The sequence below is a fragment of the Haliotis rubra genome, unplaced genomic scaffold, assembly GCF_003918875.1.
Source record: "Haliotis rubra isolate DU_JTF1 unplaced genomic scaffold, ASM391887v1 Scf1204, whole genome shotgun sequence".
Classification (NCBI taxonomy): Eukaryota; Metazoa; Mollusca; class Gastropoda; order Lepetellida; family Haliotidae; genus Haliotis; species Haliotis rubra.
The window spans coordinates 193147-212189 of NW_025765120.1; the positions used below are offsets into that span (position 1 = coordinate 193147).

General features: G+C 43.2%; 1 protein-coding gene and 2 non-coding genes across 3 annotated transcripts in view; all 3 read right to left on the bottom strand.

The window, feature by feature from the left end:
* The window catches only part of LOC124264255, a 29326-nt gene that overhangs the window by 8538 nt on the left and 1745 nt on the right, over positions 1-19043 (bottom strand). The gene's annotated exons all lie outside the window — the stretch shown is intronic.
* On the bottom strand, positions 2789-2861 carry Trnav-uac. Its single transcript has one exon. It is a non-coding gene; the product is annotated as a tRNA-Val (tRNA).
* On the bottom strand, positions 3258-3330 carry Trnav-uac. Its single transcript has one exon. It is a non-coding gene; the product is annotated as a tRNA-Val (tRNA).

The window sequence follows — 19043 nt, forward strand, 5'->3', positions numbered from 1 at the left end:
TATGTTTCTACCAGAATGTCCTGACCTGTCCAGTCTGTTTTCTACCAGGAATGTCTGACATGTAGCAGCACAACAACCATCTTCTGCCTGTATGTTCTACGGAATCTTCCTGCCACAACACTACCATCTTCTGCCTGTATGTTTCTACCAGAATGTCCTGACATGTAGCAGCACAACACTACCATCTTCTGTCTGTATGTTTCTACCAGAATGTCCTGACATGTAGCGGCAGCTCATCGGTATTTCTCTATTTACACGAGAACATCTGTATGACACCCTTCCCAAGACAAACACGTAGCCACCCTCTCTCATCTATACACATTCCATGTGGATTCTGAATACAGTCCGCGGATGTCAGCAGATTTAGTACAAACTGTCCTGACTCAGTCAGATGGATGACTCTGTGTAGACTGCAGTCTGTAACCAGGATTTCGCCTGTGTCGGTACTTGTGATACCCTGAGGACTCTTCAGTGCTGTGTCTCCTGTAGGTCTGTAGCTGAACACCACATCTCCCTCGGGGGTCAGACACATGACACGCTTGGTTCCCCAGTCAGACACCGGGATGTTACCTGTCCTCGTAGTACTGAGGAAGTTGGGATACTGTAAGATGTTGTTACCTTTGTGGAGTGGACTGATAGACCTCAGCACGTTTCCTGTCATATCAAGGATATCAACACAGGGAGGAGACTGGGAACCAGCTGCTAGTATTGATGGAGTCAGGGGCGTTATACCCCGATACTGTTTGCTGGTTGTGATGGTTGTCTGGTTTGACTTTAACTGTTATAATCTGTTCACTGTACGGGACAGTGACAGCCACCCGGTTGTGCGTCAACTTGGTCAGACTCCATGGGCCACCACTCAGACTGAGTTTACAGTGCTGTGTCTGGATGTTCTTGACGTAGAAGGACTTCACACTACTGTTGCTGTAATCTGTGACTACAACGGTGTCTGTGTCATTCACCACCAGCTGTGTCACGTCAATGGGCATTGGTTTACTCCTATCGCCTGCTACGGTGATGTCAATGATGTCTTGTAACACAGGAGTAGCCTTCAGGTCCAGCACACTCTCATACAGGACCTCTATCTCACCCAGCTGGAGATCGTCCAGTGCTTTACTCAGCTTGTCTGTGTCCTGTCTGAATGTGACACTGGCTATTCTTCCTCTCTCTCCTTCAGGTCAGCGTCTCCGACAGCCTCCACATCACCGGCCTCACATCCCTGATACATCTCATACACATCCATATAACACTCAGATTGTAGAGCCTGGTCTATCAGCTCCGTCTGATTTTGGTACATCAGTACCGACATCTCACCTGTCTTTATGGCTGCTTTCAATTATCCAATGTGTTTATGTGAAATATCTTCCTTCCGATCGAGTAGCTTCCTTTCTTTTTCCTTGGCCCGATCTATAACTTTCTGGCATTTCTGACACATGGCCTTCTTGCAGTCCCTACAGAGAAATTCTAGCGACTCCTGTGTGTGCTCCTTGCACATGGCCTTTCGCTTACCCTTGACCTTGACCTCTCCAGATTGGTCAGTGACGTCATGGTTTCGAAATGATGGGATGCGGTTGTGAGCTCCAGTACATTTCCTCACAGAGTGCATCATCACAGACGGAGCACCAAGCAACAGCCACAGTTGTCTCCCCATGTTGTTGGCAGTAGGTACAATTGGTCGTATCTGTAAACACATCATATTTGCAAATTAACATCTCGCCTACTTGAAACACTTACACATGTTTATCTCTCATTGTATCTTTATAGCACAGGAAACACTAATAACAAACATTGACCAATTCAGTAAGACCCTACTGACACATTTCTGTGACGATCACTTATTGAATTCTGTTGAGCACCCAGCGACACATAAGCTGGCCACTTTATATGGTACACCTGTAGTCCATCTGTGGGCGTTGCTTTATACATGGGAGTCTCAGTACAATGGTTAAGGAGTCATGTCAGCTGGGATGGTCGGGAGAGAACAGAACAGAACAGGACTCCTGGGATGAGGTGGTCGGTACAGGTAAATGGGAGGGTCGGAGTTGGTTGGGCAGGTGAATGATACTCCTGGGGTGGTGGGACAGGTGGATGGGAGTGATGGGATGGGTGTGACAGGTGAATGGGAATGCTGGGGTGGGTGGGACAGGTGATTGCGAGAGTCGGGGTGGGTGGAATAGGTGAAAGGGACTGCTGGGGTGGGTGTGACAGGTGAATGTTATAGCGGGGGGGGGGGAGTCGGACAGGCAATGGCATTGCTAGGGTGGATAAGACAGGTGAATGGGAGTGCTAGGGTGGGTGTGACAGGTGGATGGAACTACTTGGATGCATGAGACCGATCCATGGGACTGCTAGGATGGATGGGACAGGTGAATGGGACTGCTGGGGTGGGTGGGACAGATGATTGGGAGAATCGGGGAGAGTGGGACAGGTGAATGAGGATGCTGGGGTGAGTGGGACAGTAATGTATGCTGTCAATACTGATTTTCAGTGACCCGTTCATGTCATTTTCACTGCTATTTTGCCCACGACTTCAAATGGAATCAATGTGGGCTGATAGTTCATACTAGTTATTCTCTGGCACGGATATTTTATGTATTTGAAAGGTGTCAGGGTCATTCTGACCAAACGAACTAGATGTTGCCAAGGTCATGTGCAGGGGGAAGGTAAATGCGAAATAGAAGAGGGCGATATCAATAAAATGACTTACGGAGTATATGTGAACGAAACGGGGATCATTCATTGGCTTCCCTGGTGTTGAAAGGGAAGGAGAAAAATGCTTGCAAAACAGAGTTTCTGGCGAGGTTCGAACTCGCGACCTTCTGCGGGTAAAGCAGACGTGATAACCACTACACCACAGAACCATCACGCTCAAACAAGGCCACAGTTGCTTCAATTCAAAGCACCACGTTTTATTAGTTTAAAATTACGCAAATGTATGCTGTCAATACTGATTTTCAGTGACCCGTTCATGTCATTTTCACTGCTATTTTGCCCACGACTTCAAATGGAATCAATGTGGGCTGATAGTTCATACTAGTTATTCTCTGGCACGGATATTTTATGTATTTGAAAGGTGTCAGGGTCATTCTGACCAAACGAACTAGATGTAGCCAAGGTCATGTGCAGGGGGAAGGTAAATGCGAAATAGAAGAGGGCGATATCAATAAAATGACTTACGGAGTATATGTGAACGAAACGGGGATCATTCATTGGCTTCCCTGGTGTTGAAAGGGAAGAAGAAAAATGCTTGAAAAAAGAGGTTCTGGCGAGGTTCGAACTCGCGACCTTCTGCGTGTAAAGCAGACGTGATAACCACTACACCACAGAACCATCACACTCAAACAAGGCCACAGTTGCTTCAATTCAAAGCACGACATTTAGTTTTGTCCGGGGAGTCGGGGTGGGTGGGACATGTGAATGGGAGTATTGGGGTGGGTGGGACAGGTGAATGGATGGGGCTGCTGGGGTGGGTGGGACAGGTGGATGGGTGTGTTTTGGTGGGTTGGACAGGTGGATGGGAGTGTTGGGGTTGGTGGGACAGGGGAATGTGAGTGTTGGGGTGGGTGGGACAGTGGAATTGGAGTGCCAGGGTCGGACAGGTGAATGGAAGAGCTGGGCAGGATGGGACAGGGGAATGTTATTGCGGGGTGGGTGGGACAGGTGAATGTTGTTTCTGGCGTGAATGGGACAGTTGAATGGGAGTGTTGGGGTGGATGGGACAGGTGAATGGCAATGCTGGGTTGGGTGGGACATTCTTTTGTAACTAACCTACTGACATAGACCACTAGACTCGTTTTATTTGCAGCAAATGTTATTTGGTTACTTTTGCATATTTGGCCAACGATTTAGGAATTCTTCTCCGGGAAATGGAAACAGACGGGCAGACATGGTGATCGCTATAGCTCACTGTTTCTCAAACAGGAATATACATATATCTCTTTGGTAGAGGGCTTAAAGTTGTAGCTACCTTTGGATCCAGGGCCAAACGAGTCCAAGAGTCCCTGGATGAGAAAGATGGGTTTGATGTCATCCGCCCACTCCTCCACTGGTCTCTCAGGAGCGGACACTTTCGTCATCTTGCTGCAGAATGGACACAGGAGGGACTTGGCACTGATGGCTTCTGGTCTGGTTTTGGTGTAGTTGACGATACATTTCCGACAGAAGGTGTGATTACACACAAGTGTACAGGGCTTGTCAAACACCCCTGTACATATTGTACAGGACAAGAAATGGTCCGTCAGCTTCTGAGAGGTTGCCATCTGAAACCAGGTAAAAAAATGTCTACACTCTTGACCTCTATCTATTATTGTCCAACTGCAGGTGATTCAGAACCTCTGTACAGACAGGTGGCTGTAAAGTTTAACTCACTCACTGTCTCAATGTACCTCAGGTGATGTTGATGCCGCAGTGTGTACATATCACGTTTTACAGATTGGTCAGATAGTAAAGTATGCAATTAAAGCTTATGGCATATATAAACGCTTCCAATAGTGTCTATGGTATATGTAACCATCTTTGGTTCTGTGGAATTACGATTTGCACACACGAATCAGTCAAGGATATTGTGTGTAATGAATCGTCGGGTGTTGTCAATGGATGTGAATAGCCAATATCAATGGTCAAAAAGTTCCATCAAACTTTGTTCTTTACTCAAATTCTGAGATCTAATAATGAGATCAAGAGTAAAAGAGTATTTGCAGCACCACACGGTCATGTGTTGATCGACCTAGAAGTCGTTAGATATTGACAGCCATAGCATGTGATATCAAATCTCCGGGACTTCAGGGACCACATGCACGAAGCCATCTTAGCCCTACGACTATCTTATGTCTATACTCGAAGCAAGGGTGTTACGACCGCTGTTGCGCTAAGATCGCTTTACATGCAAATTAAATGACTCCAGCAAAAGGGGCACGGGTTGCCCAGCCGTCTGAGGTGCGGGGATTGTTCTTCAACACCAAGTATATTATCCTAAATATTATAGTTCCTAAATATAACATAGTTATACTTGATAGAGGAACAGTAAAAACAGAAAAGACCATTTTCCCACAAGAAGAGTGTCCGTTACAACTGGCGAGAAATTGGTACAAATCCTGAATACACGCTGCGCTCTTACAGTTGGTTTACTTGCTATGACACAATAAAGCCATATATAGCAAAATTCCCCCTTGTGAAATGGTCAATATGATGATTATGATTTTCTTGAAGTATCAGTGGAGCACAACAGCTGACTGAATACCTCCTGTGTCATTCCGTGTTGATCACGTGTGCTCATTACCATAACGGAAGTAGACAACATGCACTTCCTTGTTGTGTACACTATCTACATGTACGATGTATGTGGCGGGGACACAGGTGACACACGGGAGATTATCTGCTGGCTGTATCAGACCACGACAGGAGACTAATAGACACACACTGCTGGCATAAACTACACCTAATTATCATTGTTGACATAAACTACACCTAATTATCATTGTTGACATAAACTACACCTAATTATCATTGTTGACATAAACTACACCTAATTATCATTGTTGACATAAACTACACATAATTATCATTGCTGGCATAAACAACACATAATTATCATTGTTGACATAAACTACACCTAAATATCATTGTTGACATAAACTACACCTAATTATCACTGTTGGCATAAACTACACATAATTATCATTGCTGGCATAAACAACACATAATTATCTTTGTTGACATAAACTGCACATAATTATCATTGTTGACATAAACTACACCTAATTATCATTGTTGACATAAACAACACATTACATTAATTATCATTGTTGACATAAACTACACCTAATTATCATTGTTGACATAAACTACACCTAGTTATCATTGTTGACATAAACAACACATAATTATCATTGTTGACATAAACATTGTTACACATAATTATCATTGTTGACATAAACTACACATAATTATCATTGTTGACATAAACTACACCTAATTATCATTGTTGACATAAACTACACCATAAATAATTATTGTTGACATAAACTACACCTAATTATCATTGTTGGCATAAACAACACATAATTATCATTGTTGACATTACACCTAATTAAGTTGACATAAACTACATAATTATCATTGTTGACATAAACTACACATAATTATCATTGTTGACATAAACTACACCTAATTATCATTGTTGACATAAAACTACACCTATTATCATTGTTGACATAAACTACACATAATTATCATTGTTGACATAAACAACACATAATTATCATTGTGACATAAACTAGCTAAACATAATTATCATTGTTGACATAAACTACACCTAATTATCATTGTTGACATAAACTACACCTAAATATCATTGTTGACATAAACTACACCTAATTATCATTATCATTGTTGTTATTATCATGAAACAACACATATTATCATTATCATTGTTGACATCTACATATAATTATCATTGTGACATAAACAACACATAATTATCATTGTTGACATAAACTACACATAATTATCATTGTTGACATAAACTACACGTAATTATCGACTCACTTTACTCGTCAAGATCTGACGGAATACAACAAACAATATTCGACTTTGGACTGAGGCCTTGGACAGGGCGTAAATAGTTATAAATATACTGAATACTTGATACATCAGATAACCAGAAACAGTGTGCTTGTGTTTCCATCAATACCAGGACCAACCATCCAGTATTTGATACATTATGATGTATAGCAACTTACCGCACTGTCCACCTTCACACTTCACAACCGCCACTTGCCGTGTGGGCGTCAGTAGAGGGTAAATGTACACCCGCGACAAAGTATTACCTGTCAGGACAGGTAAAGATGATCTTGTGCGATATCTACACTTCGTAGCAAAGGGGAAGGACCAGCAAAATGGTTGGGCGCTGACAAACCTAAAGTACTGTCGGAAATAGAAAATAACTGTTTTTAGGCTGTTACTCTATATCCTTAAAATTTACACAATTGCAAATAGCATAATGGAAATACCCCACATCGGCCTAACAGGGCGTTCAGTGGGATGCATAATTGGATATCCAGAAAAAGCATGTCAAAGCTTAGAAAAAATAGGAACAGCTGCTGAAAACAATAGATCAGACTAAAGATGGCAATTAGGTCGCTCAGCCTCGGGTGTTGTTTTAATTAATCTCCATATTCAGTGTCTAAGATGTGGGTGTCTGAAATGCATGTGCTGCCTACAGGCACAAGGGGTCATCTCAAAGAGATTTTATACTTTTCATGTGTGTTGAATATGTTTCATCTATTGATTACGTGTCTTTCTTTCATAAAGTTTATGTTGAGATATGTAAAAGAGTATGATACCCATAGAAAAGATTAAATCAGCTATCGTATTAAATGTCGCAAAATATATAGGTGGCATGACCACCCGAAGATCGACAGGACTGGATGTTATTTGTAAATTGTTATGACATGCCGTTTACTTTCCCAGTTTAATTCCCCTAAAGGATTATCATATCTTAGCTGATATCTCTATCCCCCAGCCCGATCCCAATCACCGTCTGCGACACCCGTCCTGGTTTTGCTTTTGAGACGACCCCTCCTATCTCTTTCCTTTTATAATGATAGTGAGACTTCATGGTAGCTACATCCTTAATAGTTTCAATATCAAAGTTATAATTTTTACGTCAGCTATCGTTTATTATGAAGCTAAGTTTAATTTCAAAATGGGCATATAAAAAGTGTCCTTTGTATTACAATATCATCGCACACTAATTTGCATGTGGTCTGTTCCAAATAAGTCAGTTTGTTTGAGATGACAAGTTAAAATTGATATTGAAGGTGTCACCGTAAACGTTACTGTTGCTGAATAATCCAGATGTCATTCCGTGTAGTGTAGTAGTGTTTTGGTTTACCTGACTGCTGTTTTGGAAGTGACATGCGTTGTTGGTGAGAGACAGCTTTAGACGAATTGTGCCCAACAGGAACAAGAGAGTTTTCTTTACTACCAGTAAGGATACCTAATGATATTAGACATGTGTTTCTGCATTGGAAGGGAAGCAACAGCATAGTCATTGAGACTGTTCACAGTTTTGTGCCCTGACAACTGACATATTGTCGTCGGTTTTACACCGGAATGAAGCAGCTGTGCACACATGGACTTTCGAGCACTGTGACTGTGATTTTGCCGACCAAACCGGAACGGGAATCCATGTTTTTCACAAGGCCACCGAGTGTGTTGATGCCAAGAGGACCGTTTTGAAACCATAGAACATCAGACTTTCTCTTGTGATTGATCGCTAGGTAAAATGGTCCATCGGGAGCTGACATGCTTTTCAGCCGTTGTTTGGCAAATGATTTGTACACTGTGAGGATACATGTTTCATTTCCGGGGAATATTTTAGGATTGAACATGCAATGGTGAGTGGAATTTCCGTCCCTTGTTTCAGTCTCCCTTTCCCAAAGCTCGAGATTCTCCTGGCCATCAGAATCTGTTTTAAGCTGAACGTCACCCCATTTTCATTTTCTGTTTTCACCCCACCCACGCAGTCCAAACACTTTAGTAAAATAGTACAATAAAGTGTTCACAATTGACAGAGGTGAATGACTCCTAAATTAGCCCATTTCCCACAACTGCTCCTCATCTTCCACTGACAGAGACTCGGATTTATTTGGCCGATTCCTCTTACCTGTTTGTTTTAGTATTTTCGTTTTGGCTTCAAGAACTTTTCTACTGGTACGGAATTCCGCATCTTGCACAATGTTAGAGGGGTCATCGTTGTCAGGAAGGTGGCGATCAATGGCGCGATGGTAGGAGGTTAATGTGTCAGGTTCGTAGGGTTCACCATTGTCCTTCTCCAGAGAAAGAATGTAGGATCCAATAAGAACATCAAGTTCTTGGGGAGGGAGGGTCAGCATGTCTTGTTTCACATTGTTTTCCAATAAAAAATGGTTGAATTTAGAAACAAGACTGTTTGTTTTCTGTACCGTGGTGACACTTTTCTTGGTCTCGATGTATGCCTTGAAATCTTTGATGTTCTTTGTTACGAGAGGCACTGGTGATGATTCCAAAGTAATCATAGAGTATTCCAGTTCAAACGTACCAAAATTCTCGTCCAATAACATGTCAAATAAGTCTTGATGGATAGTACCATCGATGTCATTGTTGCCGACATTTTGACAACAAGCAGACGATGTATGTGACGTGAAAAAAGACAAACACATTTTTCTCTTTCAATCTTTTAATGTAATCAACAAGTACGATATTGTTTTAAGTTTCTAAATTAATCATATACAACCTAAAAATCATATTATTATATTCAATTGACACACCTCTCGTTAGCTGGGTACGGAAAATCCCGGAAAGTGGCGAGCTTTGGAGAAACTAGAACAGGCAGGGTTTCAATACGGAATCTGGAGTGCAATAGGGAATTTGACGACGTCATCCGTATTGCAACCCTGTATTACTATCCTAAGTTTACATAGGTATGTAATAAAAAAGTAGAATACGGGTTGACTTGAAATCAGTGTTGAAGAGAAGCATAAGTGACATAAATACTCACAACATTTAAAATTGATTTCCTCGAGTGGCATACAGAAGCTGGTTTGATGAACAGGTAAGATGTTTTAAAGAAAGACTATTGCAGTGGATGCCACGTTTCGGTGTAGATGCTAACACCGTTATCAAGCAGGTGATACACAACATTATGAACAAAGAGAATATATACATGAAAGATGTTTGAACCAACCGGTTTCACCATGTTGTACTGTAGTGGGTCTAACGTTTACTGCAAGACTTGGAGTTCTGTCAGGGACACATATGTCAGACATATCGTTTATACAATTATATGCTGATATCTCGTTTATTGGAGATATAGAGAATACTACACGAGGTCTCATTACATACGAATTATACGAAACGAGTTTCCTTCCTATGGTATCTGACCGAGCGAAAGCGAGTTTCGTATAATTCGTATGTAATGAGACCGAGTGTGGTATTTTATTTATTACCCACGTCTTACATGCATTAAATTCCGTAGCACTCCGTTTCTTGGTTTGCAGTTGCTTCATTCGGCTACATCACTCTGGAAACATTCCGTTTATGTTCTTTTTTCGACGGATATAATGTCTTGACTTCGAAATCACAATTAAACAGCTGTGCACGGCAAGTAACATAAATACTCACATTATTTAAAAGAATGATTTCATTCATTTTCGTTGATGAGGCATACGTCAGAAGCTGATATAAGGATGAACAGGAACCATTTTAAGGAAAGACAACTTGTGTATTTCAATGCGATGCGACGTTTCGGTGTAGATGCTATACGTTTTCCACGTGGGTAATAAATCCATCCACATCCATATCTGTCTCGGTTTCTTGTTATAACAGATCCTTCGGCATTTAAATGATCCTTCCCGAATGCCGGGAAACTGAGAGTGTAAATACATGTATGCCACGTCAGACACATAGACCTGACTGTGGTTACACGTGAACACCTTAATAGGTCCCTCAGTTCTGAGACAAACATACACGTAACCATATGGGTCTACACAGACACCCGCAGGATAGTTAATACCGCCCTCTTCTGTCAGTATGTTTCTGACAAACTGTCCTGACTCAGTCAGATGGATGACTCTGTGTAGACTGCAGTCTGTAACCAGGATGTCGCCTGTGTCGGTACTTGTGATACCCTGAGGACACTCCAGTGCTGTGTCTCCTGTAGGGCTGTAGCTGAATACCACATCTCCGTCGCATGGTAGTTACTTTATGATATTTTGTGACAATATGGACAACTAGATAAACCTTGTTGTAGACAGACAAGAGGACACACCCACAACACTACTATCTTCTGTCTGTATGTTTCTACCAGAATGTCCTGACATGTAGCAGCACAACACTACCATCTTCTGTCTGTATGTTTCTACCAGAATGTCCTGACATGTAGCAGCAGCTCATCAGTGTTTCTCTATTTCCACGAGAACGTCTGTATGACACCCGTGTTAAGACAAACACGTAGCCACCCTCTCTCATCTATACACATTCCACGTGGATTCTGAATACAGTCCTTGGATGTCAGCAGATTCCATTGTACAAACTGTCCTGACTCAGTCAGATGTACAAACTGTCCTGACTCTGATGTAGACTGTCTGAAGTCTGTAACCAGGATGTCGCCTGTGCTGGTACTTGTGATACCCAGAGAACACACCAGGGCTGTGTCTCCTGTAGGGCTGTAGCTGAACATCACATCTCCCTGGGGGGTCAGACACACGACACACTCGGTTCCCCAGTCAGACACCAAGATGTTACCTGTCCTCGTGGTACTGAGGAAGCCGGGATACTCTAAGATGTTGCTACCTTTGTGGAGTGGTCTGATAGACCTCAGCACGTTTCCTGTCATATCCAGGATGTCAACACAGGGAGGAGACTGGGAACTGGCTGCTAGTGTTGATGGAGTCAGGGATGTTATACCCCGATACCGTTTGCTGGTTGTGATGGTTGTCTGTAACTTCAGGTCAGGTTTGACTTTTACTGTTATAATCTGTTTACTGTATGGGACAGTGACAGTCACCCGGTTATGTGTCAACTTGGTCAGACCCCATGGGTCACCACTCAGACTGAGTTTACTGTGCTGTGTCTGGTTGTTCTTGACGTAGAAGGACTTCACACTGGTGTTGCTGCCAGTCTGTGACTACAACGGTGTCTGTGTCATTCACCACCAGCATTGTCACGTCTATGGGGTTTGGTTTACTCCTATCGCCTGCTACTGTGATGTCAATGGTGTCTTGTAACACAGGAGTAGCCTTCAGGTCCAGCACACTCTCATACAGGACCTCTATCTCACCCAGCTGTAGATCGTCCAGTGCTTTACTCAGCTTGTCTGTGTCATGTCTGAATGTGACACTGGCTATTCTTCCTCCCTCCTTCAGGTCAGCGTCTCCGACAGCCTCCACATCACCGGCCTCACATCCCTGATACATCTCATACACATCCATGTCACACTCAGATTGTAGAGCCTGGTCTATCAGCTCCGTCTGATGTTGGTACATCAGTACCGACATCTCACCTGTCTTTATGTCTGCTTTCAATTGTCCGATGTGTTTATGTGAAATATCTTCCATCCGATCGAGTAGCTTCCTTTCTTTTTCTTGGCCCGATCTATAACTTTCTGGCATGCGGAATGAATGTGTGACTTCATCAGTGAATAATGATCTCTCTCTCTCTGCTCCTGCAACTTTTGTTTCTTCACACGAAATTTTGTCTCACCTTCCTTCTTTGTTAATGACTTCTTCATTTCTGTCAGCTCTGTTTTCATTGTCACCATCTGTGAGGTGATCGTGACAACGGCATCACATTTCCTGTGATAAAGTATGCAACATTTCTGACACACGGCCTTCTTGCAGTCCTGACAGAGAAATTCTAGCGACTCCTGTTTGTGCTCCTTGCACATGGCCTTTCGCTTTCCCTTGACCTTGACCTCTCCAGACAGGTCAGTGACGTCATGGTGACGAAATGATGGGATGCGGTTGTGAGCTCCAGTACATTTCTCACAGAGTGCATCATCACAGACGGAGCACCAAGCAACAGCCACAGTTGTCTCCCCATGTTCTTGGCAGTAGGTACAATTGGTCGTATCTGTAAACACATCACATTTGCAAAATAACATCTCGCCTACTTGAAACACTTACACATTTTTATGTCTTATGTATCTTTATAGCATAGGACACTAATAACAAACTGACCAATTCAGTAAGACCCTACTGACACATTTCTGAGACGATCACTTATTGAATTCTGTGGAGCACCCAGCGACACATAAGCTGGCCACTTTATATGGTACACCTGTAGTCCATCTGTGGGCGTTGCTTTATACATGGGAGTCTCAGTACAATGGTTAAGGAGTCATGTCAACTGGGATGGTCGGGAAAGAACAGAACAGAACAGGACTCCTGGGATGGGGTGGTCGGGACAGGTAAATGGGAGTGTCGGGGTGGGTTGGGCAGGTGAATGAGACTCCTGGGGTGTGTGGGACAGGTGAATGGGAGTGATGGGGTGGATAGGACAGGGGAATGGGAGTGCTGGTGTGGGTGGGACAGGTGAATGGGAGTGTTGGTGTGGGTGGGACAGATGATTGTGAAAGTCGGGATGGGTAGGACAGGTGAATGGGACTACTGGGGTGGGTGGGACAGAGGAATGGGAGTGTTGGGGTGGGTGGGACAGGTGAATGAGGATGCTGGGGTGAGTGGGACAGGTGAATGGGAGAGTCAAGGTGGGTGGGACAGGTGAATGAGGATGCTTGGGTGAGTGGGACAGGTGAATGGGAGCGTTGGGGTAGGTGGGACAGGTGAATGGGAGTGCTGGGGTGAGTGTGACAGGTGAAAGGGAGAGTCAAGGTGGGTGGGACAGGTGAATGACGATGCTTGGGGTGGGTGGGACAGGTGAATGTTATAGCAGGGGTGGGTGGGGTGGGACAGGCAATGGCATTACTAGGGTGGATAAGACAGGTGAATGGGAGTGCTAGGGTCGGACAGTGGATGAATGGGACTGCTAGGGTGGGTGTGACAGGTGAATGGGACTGCTGGGGTGGGTGGCACAGATCATTGGGAGAATCAGGGGTGGGTGGGACAGGTCAATGAGGATTCTGTGGTGAGTGGGACAGGTGAATGGGAGAGTCAAGGTGGGTGGGACAGGTGAATGAGGATGCTTGGTGTGGGGGTGGGACAGGTGGGAATGGGAGTGTTGACTACTGGGGGGGACAGGTGAATGGGAGCGTTGGGGTGTTTGGGGCAGGTGAATTGGATAGTCGGGGTGGGTGGGACAGGTTAATGGGCCTGCTGGGGTGGGTGTGACTGGTGGATGGGAGCGTTGGGGTGGGTGGGATAGGGGAATGGGAGGGTTGGGTTGGGTGGGATAGGTGAATGGGAGTCCTGGGGTGGGTGTGACAGGTGAATGTTATTGCGGGGGTGGGTGGGACAGGCAATGGCATTGCTAGGGTGGATAAGATAGGTGAATGGGAGTGCTAGGGTCGGACAGGTGAATGGGGGTGCTGGGCAGGATGGGACAGGGGAATGGGAGTGCTGGATGGGTGGAATAGGCGATGGCATTGCTAGGGTGGATAAGACAGGTAAATGGGAGTGCCAGGGTCGGACAGGTGAATGGGGGTGCTGGGCAGGATGGAATGTTATTACGGGGGTGGGTGGGACAGGTGAATGTTATTGCTGGCGTGAATGGGACAGTTGAATGGCAATGCTTGGATGGGGGGGACAGATGAATGGGAGCGTTGGGGTGGGTGGAACAGGTGAATGGCAATGCTGGGATGGGTGGGACATTCTTCTGCCGCTAACCTACTGACATAGACCACTAGACTCGTTTTATTTGCAGCAAATGTTATTTGGTTACATTTGCACACTTCGCCAACGATCTAGGAATTCCTCTCCGGAAAGAGAAAACAGACGGGCAGACATGGTGATCGCTATAGCTCACTGTTTCTCAAACAGGAATATACATATATCTCTTTGGTAGAGGGTATAAAGTTGTAGCTACCTTTGGATCCAGGGCCAAACGAGTCCAAGAGTCCCTGGATGAGAAAGATAGGTTTGACGTCATCCGCCCACTCTCCTCCACTGGTCTCTCAGGGGCGGACACTTTCGTCAACTTTCTGCAGAATGGACACAGGAGGGACTTGGCTCTGATGGCTTCTGGTCTGGTTTTGGTATAGTTGACGATACATTTCCGACAGAAGGTGTGATTACACGCAAGTGTACAGGGCTTGTCAAACACCTCTGTACATATTGTACAGGACAAGAAATGGTCCGTCAGCTTCTGAGAGGTTGCCATCTGAAACCAGGTAAAAAATGTGTACACTCTGACATCTATCTAACATTGTCCAACTGCAAGTGATTCAGAACCTCTGTACAGACAGGTGACTGTAAAGTTTAACTCACTCACTCACTGTCTCAATGTACCTTAGGTGATGCTGATGCCGCAGTGTGTACATATCACGTTTTACAGATTGGTCAGATAGTAAAGTATGCAATTAAAGCTTATGGCATATATAAACGCTTCCAATAGTGTCTATGGTATACGTAAGCATCTTTGGTTCTGTGGAATTTCGAATTGCACACACGAATCAGTCAAGGATATTGTGTGTAAAGAATCGTCGGGTGTTGTCAATGGATGTGAATAGCCAATATCAATGGTGAAGAAGTTCCATCAAACTTTGGGCAGACTAATTCTGAGATCTAATAATGAGATCAAGAGTAAAAGAGTATTTGCAGCCCCACACGGCCATGTTTTGATCGACCTAGAAGTCGTTAGATATGGACAGCCATAGCATGTGATATCAAATCTCCGGGACTTTAGGGACCACATGCACGAAGCCATCTTAGCCCTACGACTATCTTATGTCTATACTGAAGCAAGGGTGTTACGACCACTGTAGCGCTAAGATCGCTTTACATGCAAATTAAATGACCCAGCAAAAGGGGCACGGGTTGCCCAGCCGTCTGAGGTGCGGGGATTGTTCTTCAACACCAAGTATATTATCCTAAATATTATAGTTCCGAAATATAGCATAGTTATACTTGATAGAGGAACAGTAAAAACAGAAAAAGACCATTTTCCCACAAGAAGAGTGTCCGTTACAACTGGCGAGAAATTGGTACAAATCCTGAATACACGCTGCGCTCTAGCAGTTGGTTTACTTGCTATGACACAATAAAGCCATATATAGCAAACTTCCCCCTTGTGAAATGGTCAACATGATGATTATGATCAGTGGAGCACAAGAGCTGACTGAATACCTCCTGTGTCATTCCGTGTTGATCACGTGTGCTCATTACTATGACGGAAGTAGCAACATGCACTTCCTTGTTGTGTACATGCTATCTAAATGTACGATGTATGTTGGGCAGAAGTGACACACGGGAGGTTGTGGCGGCTGTAGACCACGACAGGAGACTAATACACACACACTGCTGGCATAAACTACACATAATTATCATTGTTGACATAAAGAACAGCTAATTATCATTGTTGACATAAACTACACCTAATTATCATTGTTGACATAAACTACACCTAATTATCATTGTTGACATAAACTACACCTAATTATCATTGTTGGCATAAACTACACCTAATTATCACTGTTGGCATAAACTACACCTAATTATCATTGTTGACATAAACTACACCTAATTATCATTGTTGACATAAACTACACCTAATTATCGACTCACTATACTCGTCAAGATCTGACGGAATACAACAAACAATATTCAACTTTGGACTGAGGCCTAAATATACTGAATACTTGATACATCAGATAACCAGAAACAGTGTGATTGTGTTTCCATCAATACCAGGACCAACCATCCAGTATTTGATACATTATGATGTATAGCAACTTACCGCACTGTCCACCTTCACGTTTCACAACCGCCACTTGCCGTGTGGGCGTCACCAGCGGTGTAGAGGGTAAATGTACACCCGCGACAAAGTATTACCTGTCAGGTCAGGTAAAGATAATCTTGTGCGATATCTACACTTCGTAGCAACGGGGAGGGACCAGCAAAATGGTTGGGCGCTGACAAACATAAAGTACTGAGGGAAATAGAAAACAACTGTTTTTAGGCTGTTTCTATTTCCCTAAAATTTACTCAATTGCAAATAGCATATGTGGAAATAACCCACATCGGCCTAACAGGGCGTTCAGTGGGACGCATAATTGGATATCCAGAAAAAGCATGTCAAAGCTTAGAAAAAATAGGAATAGCTGCTGAAAACAATAGATCAGACTAAAGATGGCAATTAGGTCGCTCAGCCTCGTGTGTTGTTTTAATTAATCTCCATATTTAGTGTCTAAGATATGGATTGCTAAGATATGGGTGTCTAAGTTTTGGAAGATAACCTGAAATTCATGTGCTGCCTACAGGCACAAGGGGTCATCTCAAAGATATTTTATAATTTTTCGAGTGTGTTGAATATGTCTCATCTATTGATTACGTGTCTTTCTTTCATAATGTTTATGTTGAGATATGTAAAAGAGTATGATACCAATAGAAAAGATTAAATCAGCCATCGTATTAAATGTCGCAAAATATATAGGTGGCTTGACCACCCAAAGATCAACAGGACTGGATGTTATTCGTAAGTTGTTATGACATGCCGTTTACTTCCCCAGTTTAATTTCCCTAAATGATTATCTTATCCAAGCTGAGATCTCTATCCCCAAGCCCGATCCCAATCACCGTCTGCGACACCCGTCCTAGTTTTGCTTTTGAGACGACCCCTCCTATCTCTTCCTTTTTATAGTGACAGTGATATTTCATGGTAGCTACATCCTTAATAGTTTCAATATCAAAGTTATAATTTTTTTCGTTTATTATTTCAAAATGGGCATATAAGAAAGTGTCCTTCGTAATACAATATCATCGCACACTAATTTGCATGTGGTCTGTTCCAAATAAGTCAGTTTGTTTGAGATGAGTTAAAATTGATATTGAAGGTGCCACCGTAAACGTTACTGTTGCTGAATAATCCAGATGTCATTCCGTGTAGTGTAGTAGTGTTTTGGTTTACCTGACTGCTGTTAGGCCTACATTCAAACCATTTTGGAAGTGACATGCGTTGTTGGTGAGAGACAGCTTTAGACGAATTGTCGACAGGAACAAGAGAGTTTTCTTTACTACCAGTAAGGATACCAGACATGTGTTTCTGCATTGGAAGGGAAGCAACAGCATAGTCATTGAGACTGTTCACAGTTTTGTGCCCTGACAACTGACATATTGTTGTCGGTTCTACACCGGAATGAAGCAGCTGTGTACACATGGAATTTCGAGCACTGTGATTTGTGATTTTGCCGACCAAACCGGAACGGGAATCCATGTTTTTCATGAACCCACCAACTGTGTTGATGCCAAGAGGACCGATTTGAAACCATAGACCATCAGACTTTCTCGTGTGATTGATCGCTAGGTAAAATGGTCCATCGGGAGCTGACATCCTTTTCGGCCGTTGTTTGGCAAATGATTTGTACACTGTGAGGATACATGTTTCATTTCCTGTGAATATTTTAGGATTGAACATGCGATGGTGAGTGAGATTTCCGTCCCTTGTTTCAGTCTCCCTTTCCCAAAACTCCAGATTCTCCTGGCCATCAGAATCTGTTTTAAATTGAACGTCATCCCATTTTCATTGCTTTCACCCCACCCACGCAATGCAAACACTTTAGTAAAATAGTACAATAAAGTGTTCACAATTCACTCCCACAACCGTTCCACATCTTCCACTGACAAAGACTCGGATATATTTGGCCGATTCCCCTTACATTGTTGTTTTAGTTCTTTCCTTATGGCTTCAAGAACTTTTCTACTGTCAAGGAATTCCGCATCTCGCACAATGTTAGAGGGGTCATCGTTGTCAGGAAGGTGGCGATCAATGGCGCGATGGTAGGAGGTTAATGTGTCAGGTTGTTAGGGTTCACCATTGTCCTTCTCCAGAGAAAGACTGTAGGATCCAATAAGAACATCAAGTTCTGGGGAGTCAACATGTCTTGTTCACATTGTCAATTTTAAATGTTGTGAGTATTTATGTCACTTATGCTTTCTTCAACTATTCTACTTTTTTATTACATACCCATGTAAACTTAGGATAGTAATACAGGGGTGCAATACGGATGACGTGGTCAAATTCCCTACCATACAGAAGTTGGTATGATGAACAGGTATGATGTTTTAAGGAAAGACTATTGCAATGGATGCGACGTTTCGGTGTAGATGCTTACACCGTTATCAAGCAGGTGATACACAGTATTATGAACAAAGAGAATATATACATTAAAGATGTTTGAGCCAACCGGTTTCACCATCTTGTACTGTAGTACATGGGTCTAACGTTTACTGCAAGACTTGGAGTTCGGTTAATCTTCTGTCAGGGACACATGTCAGACATATCGTTTATACACTCACATGTTGATATCTCGTGTACTTCAGATATCCATATACCTGAGGTATCCAAAATATAACTTGTCATCTTTAAGGTTTCTTGTGTATACTCAACATCAT